This window comes from Rattus norvegicus, chromosome 15 (genome assembly GCF_021556685.1).
Source record: "Rattus norvegicus strain SHRSP/BbbUtx chromosome 15, alternate assembly SHRSP_T2T, whole genome shotgun sequence".
NCBI lineage: Eukaryota > Metazoa > Chordata > Mammalia > Rodentia > Muridae > Rattus > Rattus norvegicus.
Genome location: NC_141548.1, coordinates 53,995,528 through 54,011,925, shown reverse-complemented (window position 1 = coordinate 54,011,925; position 16,398 = coordinate 53,995,528).

The following is a 16,398-nucleotide window of genomic DNA, read 5'->3' as shown; positions in this document are numbered from 1 at the left end:
ACCAGATCGGTAGCCTGGAAAAATCAGGGCACAGCCTCCCACAGTTTGTTACTTGAAGTAAAGAACTGGCAATCCCCACTGTTACCACACAGAACCCAGCCCCTTCCAGATATAAGTGTCAGAATGCTGTTTTCAGAGATTCTTCTGATACCCTGGCTCCCCCTACTTGATGGCAATCTCTCCTCTTCTTTTGCCTCAAGCTGTCTCTCCTAATGTTCTCAAGATGTCCTTTCCGTGTGTTTAGCTCATGGCTCAGAATGCCATCTCTTGTATATTGTGTCTTCTCGTGTTCTCTCACTTAAAGGCCCAGTCATGAATCCTGTTGTTGCAGGGACTATCTTTCCTATAAAAGACCACTTCTGGAGAGTAAGTCCCTGTCTGGTCCTTTCCCAAACCAATGGTTTTAATTTCTAACAGGGAATAATGATTCACAACCCCCCACCCCACCCCAAAGAGTTGTTATGTAGACAGAACATATATTGGCATATATTGGTAAAATTCTAAAGGGCACAGACTAGTACATACTACTTGACAATTTGTAAAAAGGAAACAACAGGAATTTTCTTATTCACATTACATTTTAAATAGCTTTGGGGACCTTGCCACACAGATGAAATCATTAGAGAAATTTGACCTAAAGCAAACAGTCATTTTGTGTTTAGAATTCCACCCTTATTTGCTTGTTCTTTGAATTTTGCTGTTTCTAGGGTGCCAAAAATAGCTCACGCTGGCATTCTGGCTTATGAAGCCACAGTGATCACGCTGACCATAATGCAGTCCTGGTTAGAAGGGAGCTCAGAGATCTGTGTTCACCCAGGATGAGAGAGAAGCTGTCTTGCTGGAACAGCTGCAGGTGACCCTTGGGGCTCCCGGAACAAGTGACTTCAACCATCTTTTGTGTAAAGGAGTGACGTCAGGGAAGTCAAGGTCTCGATGACTCAAAGCTCTCTGGGTTTTCTTAACTTGTTCTTAAATGCAGAAGGCTATAAACAGCTTCTTACCTCAATGCATTTACGTACCTTCCAGAAATATGAGAGGAAAGCCATAATTGTTGCAGTTTTGAGCTCTGGCAGCCCAGCAGGCCAGGGGTTGCCACCTGGTCTCCCTCATCCAGTTAATGACACATGCAATAGTGAAAAGTAGAGGACAAATTAATTCCATCTGCCCACCCTGGGAAGAGGGACAAAACAGGAGGTTTACTGACCTATTCCCAGCCTATCCTTGGGGTTCTAACTTGAGATTCTAACAAAGGGCAAGGGTGTGCAGGACTAAGCAGATCTGGTCAGTGGTCCTACTTAGTGCAGATACATCATTGCCTTAGCTTCTGGCTCTAGGTCTGTTCTCTACAAAATCTCTCTCTTAAGTGACAAACTCCCCCTCTCGCTGTGACCAGAACTCCAGTCTTTTCTTTCCTGGTATGAGACTCTGGGGGAATTCCCAAGTCCTTGGGGTCCGTTGATGTGTCTCTCTGTAGAGTCTTCTGTGGTACATTAGTTACATAATCTCAGGAAAGAAAGGTTAGATCCAAAGCTGTGTGTTAAAGCCTGCAGGAAGCTTGGCGGAGCTCATTTCCAACCTTCGTCATCTTAGGATTTGGGGACCTGTCACCTTAAGATAAAGATCTCTAGCTATGATTTGTACTATTGGTTTGTTCTCATTTTCCCCACACAGCAGAGAGAGAGAGAGAGAGAGAGAGAGAGAGAGAGAGAGAGAGAGAGAGACCAGGTAAAGATTTCCAGGAAGCAACTGGATGGCAGGAGACCAGTAGCCCATCCTCTGACTTCAGATCTGGAGAGCTCAGGGAAGATAAGCAGTCTGTCTGGCCTCTGTGGAGAGACTCACAGGGTCACAGAGATTGGCACTAGTGGCAGTATATATAAGAGCAACAAGCACAACCCTGGGTCCACAGTGGACCCTCCAAATCTTGCTTACTTTAGTAGGAGAAAACAGTCAGAACAAAAAATGTTACAAGAATGTGATGGTTTGTATGTGCTTGGCCTGGGGAGGGGCACTATTTGGAGGTGTGGCCTTGTTGGAGGAAGTGTGTCACTGTGGGTGTGGGCTTTAAGACCCTAGTCATAGCTGCCTGGAAGCCTGTATTCTTCTAGCAGTCTTCAGATGAAGATGTAGAACTCTCAGCTCAGCCTGCACCATGCCTGCTTGAATGTTGCCATGCTCAGGACTGAACCTCTGACCCTGTAAGTCAGCCCCAATTAAATGTTGTCCTTATAAGAGTTGCCTTGGTCATGGTGTCTGTTCACAGCAGTAAAAAAACTTAACTAAGATGAAGAATGAAACATGGCAACTGAATAGGACAAAATGAAAATAAAAAATGGTCTCAGCTCTATTCAGTGTGTGTGTGTGTGTGTGTGTGCGCGCGCGCGTGCGCATGCATGTAAGCCCATGAACAGCCCATCTGTTTCTCTATGTGTATTTTTGTGTTTATGTCTGTATGTCTATGGGGTCAGTTGTAGGTCAAAAGGAAATATTTATAAAGTTACAATGAAAATTCTCAGAGGGCCTCTGTTCCTTCAGATCTAGTCCCCCAGGCTCATTCTTAATTCTGCAGCAGAATCACTAGCTTTCCTTTTGCCTCTGTTCCCATTGCCTACGGATCTGCCTTTCTAATCTCCCTTCCCCACTCCCCCTACCCCATCAGGGACTCCCTTCTAACCCAAGAGTTGTTCCTCTCAGGGAAACATGTAGGCTGAAGGTAAGCCTACACCTTTTCTATTGCTCTTGAGTTCCAGTCCCTGCTCCAGTCTTATCCCCAGCTCTGTAGCAGGAAACCTGGAGTAGTATTCTTTTCCTTTCTGACTCCATTTCCAAAGTACCACAAAAACTTTCTTCTTCAACCTTCATTCCCCCAACTTATCTCAGTATCCTAGCCTCCGACACCCTCACCCTGTGAATTCACCAGCTGAGAAGGCTGGGACAACAGCCAACACACACAACCATTGCACTCTGTGAAAATCCAGAGAGAAAACTGAAATCAGGGAACAGAAAAAAACCCCACTGAACCAAGACAAATCTTGAAATCAGCATCTGGACATATAATCATCCCAAATCCAGATGCCCAGATGCCAGCATAAAAACACAATAACAGCCAGAACAATCCAGCCCAGCAATCCTATCACAGCAGGCCCTAAATATTCCAACAAGGCTGAAGTACAAGAAACAGACCTTAAAACCAACGGTGATGACTGTTCTTGGTGGTCAGCTTGACTATGTCTGGAATGAGCTACAATCCAGAAATGGAGAACACTCCTGATCTGGAGGCTGGATAGCACATGCTTTTGATCTGGGGCTTAGGGCAGGAAGGCACACCTTTAATATGGAAACCTTTATAAGAACAATAGAAGAAGGAAGGGTTTTTTCTTTTTGCCTGCTTGCCCTGGCCTCAATAGCACATCCTCTACTGGCATTGGAGTTTACTTCCTCAGGACTCTCCAGCTTACACAGAAGACTAGCTGAGATACCAGCCTGTGGGACCGAGAAACTACTAGACTCTTGGACTTCCCATTTATATCACAGATAACCATTGTTGAATTAGTTGGACTGCAGCCTGTAAATCATTCCAATAAATTCCAATATACATATAGTTGACTAATGTGCCAACTGTATGCAGATGATAGATGTCATTAAAGAGGAAATTAATAAAACCCTTAAAGAAATCCAAGAAAAAACAGTCTTAGGAAACAAATTAAACTGTTTAAGACCTGAAAATGGAAACAGAATCAATAAAGAAAATATAAACTAAGAGAATTCTGGAAATGAAAAATTAAGAATTCATCCAGGAACTATAGAGGTAAGCTTCACCAACAAAATACAGAAGCAAGCTTCACCAACAGAATACAAGAGACAAAAGAGAGATCTCAGGCTTTGAAGATATGAAATGGATATGTTCATCAAAGAAAATATTAAATCTAAAAGATTCCTGACACAAAATATCCAGGAAATCCAGGACAAGGTGAAAAGACCAAAACTAAGAATAATAGGAAAAGAAGAGGAAGGAGAAGAATCCCAGTTCAAAAGCCCAGAAAGTATTTTCAACAATCTCATAGAAGAAAACTTTCCTGATCTAAAGAAAGAGATGCCTGAAAAGGTATGAGAAGCATACAGAACACCAAATAGATTGGACCAGAAAACAAAGTCCCTTTGTCACATAATCATCAAAACACTAAACATAGAAAGAATATTTAAGGCTGCAAAGGAAAAAAACCAAGTAACATATAAGGGATGACCTATAAAAATTACACTTGAATTCTCAATGGAGACTCCAAAAGCCAGAAGGGCCTAGACAGATGTGCTTCAGACTCTAAGAGACAACAGATTCTAGTCCAGACTACTATACCAGTAAAACTTACAATCACCATAGACAGAGAAAATAAGACATTTCATGATAAAACCAAATTTAAACAATATGTGTCTATAAATCCAGCCCTCCAAAAGATGCTAGAAGGAAAACTTCAATGAAAGGGGGTTAACTACACCCATGAAAACACAGAGAATAAATAATCTCAAACTAGCAAAATTGAAAGAAGGGAAACACACACACACACACACACACACACACACACACACACACACACACACACACACACACCATTACCAACCACCACTACCAACAACAAAATAATAGGACCATTGGTTACTGGTTATTGATCTCTCACAATATCAATGATTTCAATTCCCCAATAAGAAGATAAGCCTAGTAGGATGGATGTGAAAACAGCATTCATTCTTTTGCTGCATCTAAGAAACACACCTTAACATCAAGGATAGACATTACCTCAGGATAAACATTTGGAAAAAGATACTCCAAGCAATTGGAGCTAAGAAGCCTACTGTATGAGAAAAGGATCTATTTCAATAAAAGGAGGGGGAAAAGAAAAGAAAAAAAGATAAAAAGAAAATTTTAGAAGGGAAGTCTTTGGGTCTATTGGGATGATATAAGATAAATTATTCATTTTAATAATTTCATGGATTTCCTTGCACATTTATTTCTATAAAGACAGGCAGTTTTGTGGTTGAGTCATAATATGGCATCTCATTAAAAGAAACATAGCTCAGGAGCCAAAGAGTGATTACTAGCAATTAGAATACCTTATTACATCCTTTCACATAAAGGACCCAAGAGAATAATTCTCTTAAACATGGCAAGAAAAGAATTTGCCCCATTCTCTTTGTTGTTATTTCTGACATACCTGGTAGTTGACCTAGGGCCTCTATATCTCCCTGGTTTGCGCTCTCAATCCTGACCTCTGCTCCACATTTGGCCACTTGGTTGGTGGAGTCTTATGCTCTTATTAAATGATTACCTTTTTTCCCCCTGAAGTCGTCCTCAATAGTCTCAAACTATGTACACAGTGTCTTAGCTACTGTTTTATTACTGTGGAGAGGAACCATGACCAAGGCAATTTATAATAGGAAACAGTTAAGTGGGTGCTCACTTACAGTTCCAGAGGTAAGTCCATGGTCATCATGGTGGGTTGTGTGGTAGCAGTCAGGCAGGCTTGGCTCTGGAGCAGTAGCTGAGAGCTCACATCGAATCTGAAAGATGCAGGCAGAGTGAGAGCCCACCCCAGTGATACACCTGCAACAATCCCAATCCTTCAGAACAGTTCACCAACTGAGTAACAAGCATTCAAATATATGAAGGGCCTATGGGGGCCATTCTTCTTTTAATTAATTGGTTTATTTATACACTTTACATTCCAGTATCAGGACCCCTTTCCTCTCAGCTCCTCCTTCATTCTCCCCTCCCGTTCTCTTATGAAAAGGGGGAGCTTCTGCAGGTACCCCCCCCCCCCAAACACACACTGGCACATTGGTCACTGCAGGACTAGGCGCATCCTCTCCCACTGAGGCCAGACAAGGCAGCCTAGTTAGGGGAACAGGATCCACAGGCAGGGAACAGAATCAGGGACACCCCCTACTCCAGTTGTTGTGGACACACATGGAGACCAAGCTGCACATCTGGCACATTTATGTGGGGCCAGAGTGGGGGTAGGTCCAATTCATGCTTGCTGTCTGTTGGTGGTTCAGTCTCTGGGAACATGGGGTCCATTCTTAATCAAACGACCACATATAATAAATCTCTAAAGACAATGCTTCGGCATTGAATATTCTTATCTTAACCCACCATTTCTAAATGTCCCACCTCATTCACAAATGTGTTATTGTATTATTATAGTTTTCTGTTGTAGGAGAAGTTATGAATGAGTACGAGACATACTTTAGCTGGCAGACTGCTTGCCCAACATTCAGGAAGCCCCTGGGTAGGTCACGAGTACTGTATGTAACTGGGTGTAATAGGGCATGCTGGTGATCCAACACTTTGGAGGCAGATTCAGGATTGTCAAAAGTTCAAGGTTATCCTCAGCTATGTAGGATAACCATCCCCACTCAAAAATAAAACTTCCTTGCTAGATGGTGGTGGTACACTCCTCTAATCCCAGCACTTGGGAGACAGAAAAAACAAAACCCAAACCCAAACCAAAACCAAAACAACACCCCCCCCATTACAACCACCACTACTGCAAAACACTAAATAGAAAACACAAAGAATATTCTAACAATCATAACAATTAGTACATGTTCGCCCATCAGGCAACACAATTGTCAATTATTATGAAACTATTTCCTTCCCATAAGGGGTATGTACACATCTATTTTTCGGTACCCCCCCCCATATCATATGTATATGATGTGAGCAATTATTTACTGAGTTGGATATTTTATTTAGAACTTTAGCCCAAAAACTGGTATCATGTTAGTACAAAAGAACCAAGGGACTCCATTTAAGTCTTCTTGGATTCTTGGACTCTCAACTCTTCTGCAAATAAAAATGACCACTCTGGAAGTTAGTCTAATCTTCCAGTCTAGTGGGGACACAGGCCATGGTCAAGTTTGCTAGAGGCCCAGTGATGCAGTAGGAGACAGGACACAGAAGGCCCTCACTGAAGTATGGATTAGTCTTCTTGGATTGGCACCCTGACACCAGCCATCACCACCACCAAGGACTGCAGAATTTATTTAGGTGGTTATTTTTTCTAATTTTCATGGCTAGAAATCTAAGATCAATGCATGGTCAGGGTTAACTTCTGCAGAGGCTTAGCCAGGCATGTAGTTGGCTGCTCTCTCCTGCGTTCTTAGCCTTTTGTAGACAATGGCGGAGAGGACTGCCACGTATGAGATGTCAGACACTTCCTCATTGAATGGCTTTAGCAGGTGTGGGCAAGGATACAGGAATGGAGTGGCTCACGGTCCACTAACATTTCAATGGCTCAACACAATAAAGAAAAGCAAGGATGTGACCTTGCAGGAGGAGAGGTTGGGGTGGGGGTGGGGGAGTTACAAGACAACACACAAAGGAAATTTTGTCTAGCCTGTATCTGCTCAAGATAAAAGTGTTTCTGGGGTAAAGACAGAAAATGAAGCAAAGGAACTGAACAAGGCCATTGTCAGAGTAGACAGGAAGGGATTGAGAACTGTTTGAGATAAGGCTGGCTTTCTGATCTCTCCCTAGTGCCATGGTAGCTACCGGTAAATTACAGGTACCCAGGAAGCTGGAAAGCAAACACTGACGGGTGAAGTGAAACCTTTAACAAGGCCCCAGACTTCATAGGCCCCGAGACCTTAACACAACTGCCTCCATGATGGACGTACCATTCAGGTCATAAAACTCAGCATGCAGATAGCACAACCTGCCAAAATGAACCAAAGACCTAACCCATAAGGCCACAGTTCCGGGACAGTCTCTACATGCACTAACCTTGCTTTCTGGCTTCTGTGGCTCTGCTTCTGGCTAACTGCTCTTATTAACTGAAGTATGTCAATCCAAGATCACCTTGAGAAAGGTTCAGTGCCACACTAGGATCCTGAACATCCAGTGTAGTCTCTGGCTAGCTAGTAAAAACTTTCTAGTGCCTTAAACCCATGTCTGGGCAGTCTTCTCAGGTGAATATGGACAGACATCACAGTGTCAAGTGAAGAATCTATGGAAAAGAGATGTTGTCAATGGAGCGGGAGGTTAGACAGCTGTGAGGTCATATCTTGGTTCTATGAACTTGCTAGGGGGTCCCAGGGTGTGTGTGCCTTCCTCTGTGCCATCTGAGAAGAGGGCATACAATGTTACTGACTTTTTCATTTAATTTCAGTAATATGCAAGCCAGCTCAGCATTGCTCTGGGATAGGACATACTGTGCAGAGGAGAGAGTAAGGACAGGGAAGAGAGGAGAATTTAGTTAATCTTGATGGTTTACATGATGGGACTTAGGGCCACCATGAATTAAAGCTCTAGGGATCCCTGTGAGGGATCCCAGAATTGAGGTGGGATGTCCCATCTTAGAATTGAGGTGGGATGACCATTCCTTTCTCTCTACTTCCTAATTGAAGTTGGTGTACGGAAAGAAACCAGAGGAGAAGTGAGGGTTAAAAATCTTAGAGGCTTTGTAACAGGAAGCCATAGAGCAGGGCATGAACACTAGAGGAGGAGGACTCTGATAACTCACTGAATGGAGGCCTGGTAGAGCTCAACAAAGGCCCAGGCACTGTGGCTGAAGGGCTGGCTCTGTGGGAGGACTGATATCTCAACAGAAGGAGGCCTAGGATGATCTTACGCTTCCTGATATCCACAGCTGTTCTGGGCGGGCTGAGGATAGCCCATCCTGGAAGATGTTCAGGTCCCAGCAAGTTTGTAACAGTTTGTCAACATAGGGCTCAGCGGGCTTGGATGGGATACCTGCTGGGTAGGAGATAGAAGTGGAGCAAACACTTCCTGTTATCTGAAGCAGGAAAGAAATGAAAGCAGTCAGAAAGCCACTAAAAGGCAGATTTTATGTTAATTCCAAATAAAGTGTTTGCTTAAACAACTGTTCTCCAAGCTGACTCTGGATGTTGGGGATTGGTGCCACCTTGGACAAGGGCATTATATCAGCCTCACCCCACTGTGCACTGTCTGACTTGTTGATGACTTGAATACCAAGCAGAATCTTTCATACACACACAGCAGACGCTTTCTGTGAGCATGAAGCTGCCTCCTCAGTCGCTTATTCTCCTGTGTCAGATTCTCAAATTGCTGCCTCAAAAATCAGAATGAGACAAGGCTACCTCCTGACCCCAGCATCTCTTTATAAGTTCACAGGAAGCTGTGTAATCACTGCTGCTCACTGCATATCTGGGTCAGAACTATTTTCATAATGTAGTAAAATGCTATTTAAATCTTTTACTCCCGTTCCTTCCTGAGTGCATGCTAGAGTTTTCCAGGGACTATGTGTCGTGTGGTACCGTCACAGGCTGAGAGCCAAAACACGTGCACCAATCCTGATGTCCTCCACGTAGCCAGAAACTAAGTAATGTGTGTTTGTGCATGTGCTAGCATGTGCCATGGTGTGCAGGTGTGTGCAGGTGACAAAGGACACCTTGTGGGAGTGGTGTCCTGCCACCATGTCGGTAGTGGGAATTGGATTCAGGTCATCAAACTCGGAGGCAGATGCCTTTACCTGCAGAGCCATCTCTTACTGATCCAAATGTTTGCCAAAGGGATAAACTATGTCCAAGACAACTCTTTTTTTTTTGTTTCTCTTTTCTCATTTTTTTTTATTAACTTTAGTATTTCTTATATACATTTCGAGTGTTTCCCGGCAAACATCCCCCTCCCCCCTCCCCTTCTTCATGGGCGCCCCCCTCCCCACCCTCCCCCCTTGCTGCCCTCCCCCCAACAATCTAGTTCACTGGGGGTTCAGTCTTAGCAGGACCCAGGGCTTCCCCTTCCACTGGTGATCTTACTAGGATATTTATTGCTACCTATGAGGTCAGAGTCCAGGGTCAGTCCATGTTTAGTCTTTAGGTAGTGGCTTAGTCCCTGGAAGCTCTGGTTGCTTGGCATTGTTGTACCTATGGGGTCTCAAGCCCCTTCAAGCTCTTCCAGTTCTTTCTCTGATTCCTTCAACGAGGGTCCTATTCTCAATTCAGTGGTTTGCTGCTGGCATATGCCTCTGTGTTTGCTGTATTCTGGCTGTGTCTCTCAGGAGCGATCTACATCCGGCTCCTGTCGGTCTGCACTTCTTTGCTTCATCCATCTTGTCTAATTGGATGACTGTATATGCATGGGCCACATGTGGGGCAGGCTCTGAATGGGTGTTCCTTCAGTCTCTGTTTTAATCTTTGCCTCTCTCTTCCCTGCCAAGGGTATTCTTGTTCCCCTTTTAAAGAAGGAGTGAAGCATTCACATTTTGATCATCCGTCTTGAGTTTCATTTGTTCTAGGCATCTAGGGTAATTCAAGCATTTGGGCTAATAGCCACTTATCAATGAGTGCATACCATGTGTGTTTTTCTGTGATTGGGTTACCTCACTCAGGATGATATTTTCCAGTTCCAACATTTGCCCACGAATTTCATAAAGTCATTGTTTTTGATAGCTGAGTAATATTCCATTGTGTAGATGTACCACATTTTCTGTATCCATTCCTCTGTTGAAGGGCATCTGGGTTCTTTCCAGCTTCTGGCTATTATAAATAAGGCTGTGATGAACATAGTGGAGCACGTGTCTTTTTTATATGTTGGGGCATCTTTTGGGTATATACCCAAGAGAGGTATAGCTGGATCCTCAGGTAGTTCAATGTCCAATTTTCTGAGGAACCTCCAGACTGATTTCCAGAATGGTTGTACCAGTCTGCAATCCCACCAACAGTGGAGGAGTGTTCCTCTTTCTCCACATTTTCGCCAGCATTTGCTGTCACCTGAGTTTTTGATCTTAGCCATTCTCACTGGTGTGAGGTGAAATCTCAGGGTTGTTTTGATTTGCATTTCCCTTATGACTAAAGATGGTGAACATTTCTTTAGGTGTTTCTCAGCCATTCGGCATTCCTCAGCTGTGAATTCTTTCTTTAGCTCTGAACCCCACTTTTTAATAGGGTTATTTGTCTCCCTGCGGTCTAACTTCTTGAGTTCTTTGTATATTTTGGATATAAGGCCTCTATCTGTTGTAGGATTGGTAAAGATCTTTTCCCAATCTGTTGGTTGCCGTTTTGTCCTAACCACAGTGTCCTTTGCCTTACAGAAGCTTTGCAGTTTTATGAGATCCCATTTGTCGATTCTTGATCTTAGAGCATAAGCCATTGGTGTTTTGTTCAGGAATTTTTTTCCAGTGCCCATGTGTTCCAGATGCTTCCCTAGTTTTTCTTCTATTAGTTTGAGTGTATCTGGTTTGATGTGGAGGTCCTTGATCCACTTGGACTTAAGCTTTGTACAGGGTGATAGCATGGATCAATCTGCATTCTTCTACATGTTGACCTCCAGTTGAACCAGCACCATTTGCTGAAAATGCTATCTTTTTTCCATTGGATGGTTTTGGCTCCTTTGTCAAAAATCAAGTGCCCATAGGTGTGTGGGTTCATTTTTGGGTCTTCAGTTCTATTCCATTGGTCTATCTGTCTGTCTCTGTACCAATACCATGCAGTTTTTATCACTATTGCTCTGTAATACTGCTTGAGTTCAGGGACAGTGATTTCCCCCTGAAGTCCTTTTATTGTTGAGGATAGTTTTAGCTATCCTGGGTTTTTTGTTATTCCAGATGAATTTGCAAATTGTTCTGTCTAACTCTTTGAAGAATTGGATTGGTATTTTGATGGGGATTGCATTGAATCTGTAGATCGCTTTTGGTAAAATGGCCATTTTTTACTATATTAATCCTGCCAATCCATGAGCATGGGAGATCTTTCCATCTTCTGAGGTCTTCTTCAATTTCTTTCTTCAGTGTCTTGAAGTTCTTATTGTACAAATCTTTTACTTGCTTGGTTAAAGTCACACCGAGGTACTTTATATTATTTGGGTCTATTATGAAGGGTGTCGTTCCCCTAATTTCTTTCTCGGCTTGTTTCTCTTTTGTGTAGAGGAAGGTAACTGATTTATTTGAGTTAATTTTATACCCAGCCACATTGCTGAAGTTGTTTATCAGCTTTAGTAGTTCTCTGGTGGAACTTTTGGGATCACTTAAATATACTATCATAATATCATCTGCAAATAGTGATATTTTGACTTCTTCTTTTCCGATCTGTATCCCCTTGACCTCCTTTTGCTGTCTGATTGCTCTGGCTAGAACTTCAAGAACTATATTGAATAAGTAGGGAGAGAGTGGGCAGCCTTGTCTAGTCCCTGATTTTAGTGGGATTGCTTCAAGTTTCTCTCCATTTAGTTTAATGTTAGCAACTGGTTTGCTGTATATGGCTTTTACTATGTTTAGGTATGGGCCTTGAATTCCTATTCTTTCCAGGACTTTTATCATGAAGGGGTGTTGAATTTTGTCAAATGCTTTCTCAGCATCTAATGACAACTCTTATAAAGAATAACATTCAACTGATGCTGGCTTATAGGTTCAGAGATTCAGTGCATTATCATCATGGTAGGAAGAATGGCAGCATTCAGGAGACATAGTGCCAGAGAAGTTCTACATCTTGTTCTAAAGGCAAACAGAAGAAAGACTGGCTTCCAGGCAACTAGGAGGAGGGTCTTAAAGCCCACCCCAACAGAGACACAGTTTCTCCAATAAGATCACACCTACTCCAACAAGGCCACACCTCCTAATAGTGCCACTCCCTGGGCCAAGCATATTCAAACCCTCACCCAGATCATCACCCAGAGTTAACACTAATTAGGGCTTTTCAATTTATTTACTTGTTCATTCCGTGTGTGCACATGGTCCTGTCAAGTGTCATTGTCAGGTGTCACCCACCTCCTCTGAGATGGGATGTCTGGTTGACCAGGAACTCATATGGATTGGCTGACTGGTGAGCCACAGAGATCTTCTGTCTCCACCTCTCAATACTACAACTTTAAGTGGAAACCCCCACACTTGGCTCTGTATGTGAGTTCTGGGTGTCAAGCTCAGGTTACCAAATGAAGCAAGTACTGTGCCAATGGATTTATTTCCTGCCACTCTTTGGGGCTGGATCTTATGCTACAGCTCAGACTGGACCTGAACTTGTGATTTTCCTGCCTGCTATCCAAGTTTATCACCATACCTGACTCATGGAAAGATTTTTGGAAATGCTAAACTGGATTTGTGTCCTTGGAGGACACTGAGTTGGCACAGATACTGCCCAGAGTTGGAGGAGAGGTCACATACTCTTTTCAGCTTGGTGGGATCATTCAGCCTCATCCCAGGGACCCCAAGGTAGAAGGACCAGCTCTGAAGAGAATAGAACTTGAGTAGGGGTTGAGAAGCAGGAACCCCCCTGGCACACCTTCTTGGGAAGCTACACTGGGCCAGGACTATGGAAGGCCTCATCACTATATTTACACAGGAGGAAACATAACTCCAGCAACCTCAGGTCAGGTAAAGACTTTCAGCTGAGCAATAGTGGGATAGGGTATAGGAATTGAAGTGCTCTGGAGTCCTCAGGGAGGGATGGAGATTGTCAGGGGTGCTCTCAGGGGGAGAGTGGGTCTCATTGGCTATTATCACAGGCTTTGAAGGAGGCAGAAGCAGTGGTCAACGTTACCCAGCATGTGCTGCATACTGGGAGCTGTGGTGGCCAGCACCTGGCTGATCCTAGTAAATCTGTGTAGCTCTAAGAGGCAGACATATACCTTATTCCAGCTTTATTGGAGAAGAAACAGATACTGAAGTTTCCAAAGCTTAATTTGTCCCCATTCACAAAAACTAGCAAAGAAAATATCAAATTCATCCATTCCTTTGTCTATGACAGAGTCTTGTATATCTTAGGCTGGCCTCAAATTCAGTATGTGTCTGAGGATGACTTCCAACTCCTGATCCCTCTGCTTTTACCACCCAGGGTTGTGGGATTTTTGTTTTTATTGGATATTTTATGTATTTACATTTCAAATGTTATCCCCTTTCCTGGTTTCTCCTCTGGAAGACTCCTATCCCATTCTCCTCCCCCTGCTTCTATGAGGATGCTCTCCCTCCCACAAACCCATTCCCACCTCACCACCCTGGCATTCCCCTACACTGGGGGAAATGAGCCTTCACAGGACCAAGGGCTTCACTTCCCATTGATGCCCAATAAGGCCATCCTTTGCTACATACCCAGCTGGAGTCATGGGTCGCTCCATGTGTACTCTTTGGTTGGTGGTTTAGTCCCTGGGAGTTTTGGGGGGTCTTGTTGATTGATATTGTTGTTCTTCCTATGGTGTTGCAACCCTCTTCAGCTCCTTCATTCCTTTCTCTAATTGCTCCATTGGGGACTCCATGCTCGGTCTGAAGGTTGGCTGTGAGTATTACCTCTGTATTTGTACGTCTCTGGCACAGCCTCTCAGGAGACTGCTTTAGGCACTTGCCACCACATCCGATTTACTCAGTGCCACGTCAGACAGTGCCCCACCAACAACTTTTTTGCTGTTGTTGATTGCATTTCAGCATTCCTCAAAACGAGGCACCTGAGACACGCAGAGAACTGTTTTCCTTAAACAAGGGATTATCTATCACATTCCCTTCCCCTCATCTTGGGCAGGTCCATCTGTTCATCGTCTCCTCCTCCTCATTTGTTTTAAGGCAACTGTCAAGGAATAAAAAGACTCTCAGCGGAGAGGAGTGGGAGGATGTCGTGGGTGGCTGATGTAGTGTTTGGTTACTGTTAAGGAGTGGTGCTGAAAGGGAATCCGTTTACTAATTAAAACGAAGGCTGGGCTCAGGTGGTATACCAGACGTCAGCACTAGGGGGAGCTGTGGGGCATTCGCGGGCCGCTCTTCCATTTTCCAACCCCATGTCTTTGGGCAGAGGCTCCTGAAACAAACGTCACAGATCTTAGCCTCCAGCCCTTGCTTGGATTGTTTTGGAGTCAGAGACGGGTTTGTTGTTGTCATTAGCACTGTTTGTTTCATAAACTCAGTTCGTTTGTTTGTTTGAATTTCAGTGATCCTCAAAATGAGGCCCCGGAGGCATGGCCAATATTGTTTTTCTTAAGGGATTATTTATCACATTATCCTTATTGGAAGTGATGATTCTCATTCACCAAATTGAATTTAATTGATTCTCATATTTCAAGAGCCTGATAGCTGCTAACCATATCCCCTTTGCCAGCAACTTCTGGGAAAAAAATATCACTGTCTTTCCTCTCACATCCTAACAGCCTGGATGTACCCTTCTGGAGAAAACTGATAGATATGTCAGGCCACACCAAAGAATCCTCTGGTTAAAGGTCTCTCAGTAAAACACAGCCCAGGAATTTGCAGCCTGAGGGAGAGGGAAGCAGGAAGCTATTCTACGCAGGAGATGTCTTTCCCTTCCTTACATTCTGGAAAGTGGTCTGAGGGAGACCCAAGAAAGGAAGTAGACAAATAGTTCCATCAAGTTAGAAGGCCCTTTGCATAGTTTAGCCAGTGCCTCTCCTGTGTGTCTCTTAGAGATTTTTATTGGCTCAGGAACCCCCGAGACCCAGTTCTCAGCACCAAGAAGATTTGGTACAGAGGACAGGGAATGAGAGACAAAGACAAGAGATGGAGGAGAAGGGGAAGGAACAAGAGGGGCAGGGCTATAGAGAGGAGACACACATGGGCCATAGGACAATGGTGGTTTATAAAGGTAAATGGGGAAACCCGTGTTAGGATGAGGTGTTTAATTCTAATTGGGCATGTTAATTATGTGAGTCAATAAAGAGGCTCCTGATTGCTGATCTTCAATATCTTTTTTTAAAATTTTTTTAAAGATTTATTCATTTATTATATATAAGTACACTGTAGCTGTTTTCAGATACACCAGAAGAGGGCATTGGATCTCTTTACAGATGGTTGTGAGCCACCATGTGGTTGCTGGGAATTGAACTCAGGACCTCTGGAAGAGTAGTCGGGTGCTCTTAACCGCTGAGCCATCTCTCCAGCCTGATCTTCAATATCTTGATAACTGAACCATGGTAGTCAACATTGGGAGGAGGAGGAAGCAGCAAATAAAGGAATACCTTGGGGGCTAGATTTAGGAATGCTTTATTTATTTATTTATTTATTTATTTATTTATTTATTTATTTATTTATTTTTTAGCAAGGCAAAGAGAACGAGGGAGAAGGTCAAGGCTTACCAGAGCCACATGCTTGATTGCCCTAGGGTCCCTTCAGTTTTGATGGAACCTTGCAAGTGAATTCTCCGTGTTTGTTTTCCAGTGTCTGAAACTCTTTTTAGGCCATTTTCAGCCACTTCAGACCTCCTGTCCAGGCCCATAGCTTCTTTTGGCTAGTTGGGGCCTCAGGCTGTATCTAGATGTTTGGGCCCTGGCCTAAGGGTTTATTGTTCTTTATAGTTTATTGTTCTTATAGCAGTATGGCCACAAATAGCATTTCTTCCATTCACACAAGAGCAGTGTTACACAGTGCTCAAAACTGTAACTGTATAACTGTAGAGAGATGGCATGTGCCCAGTGTGTGTCAGAGTCAACTCCAG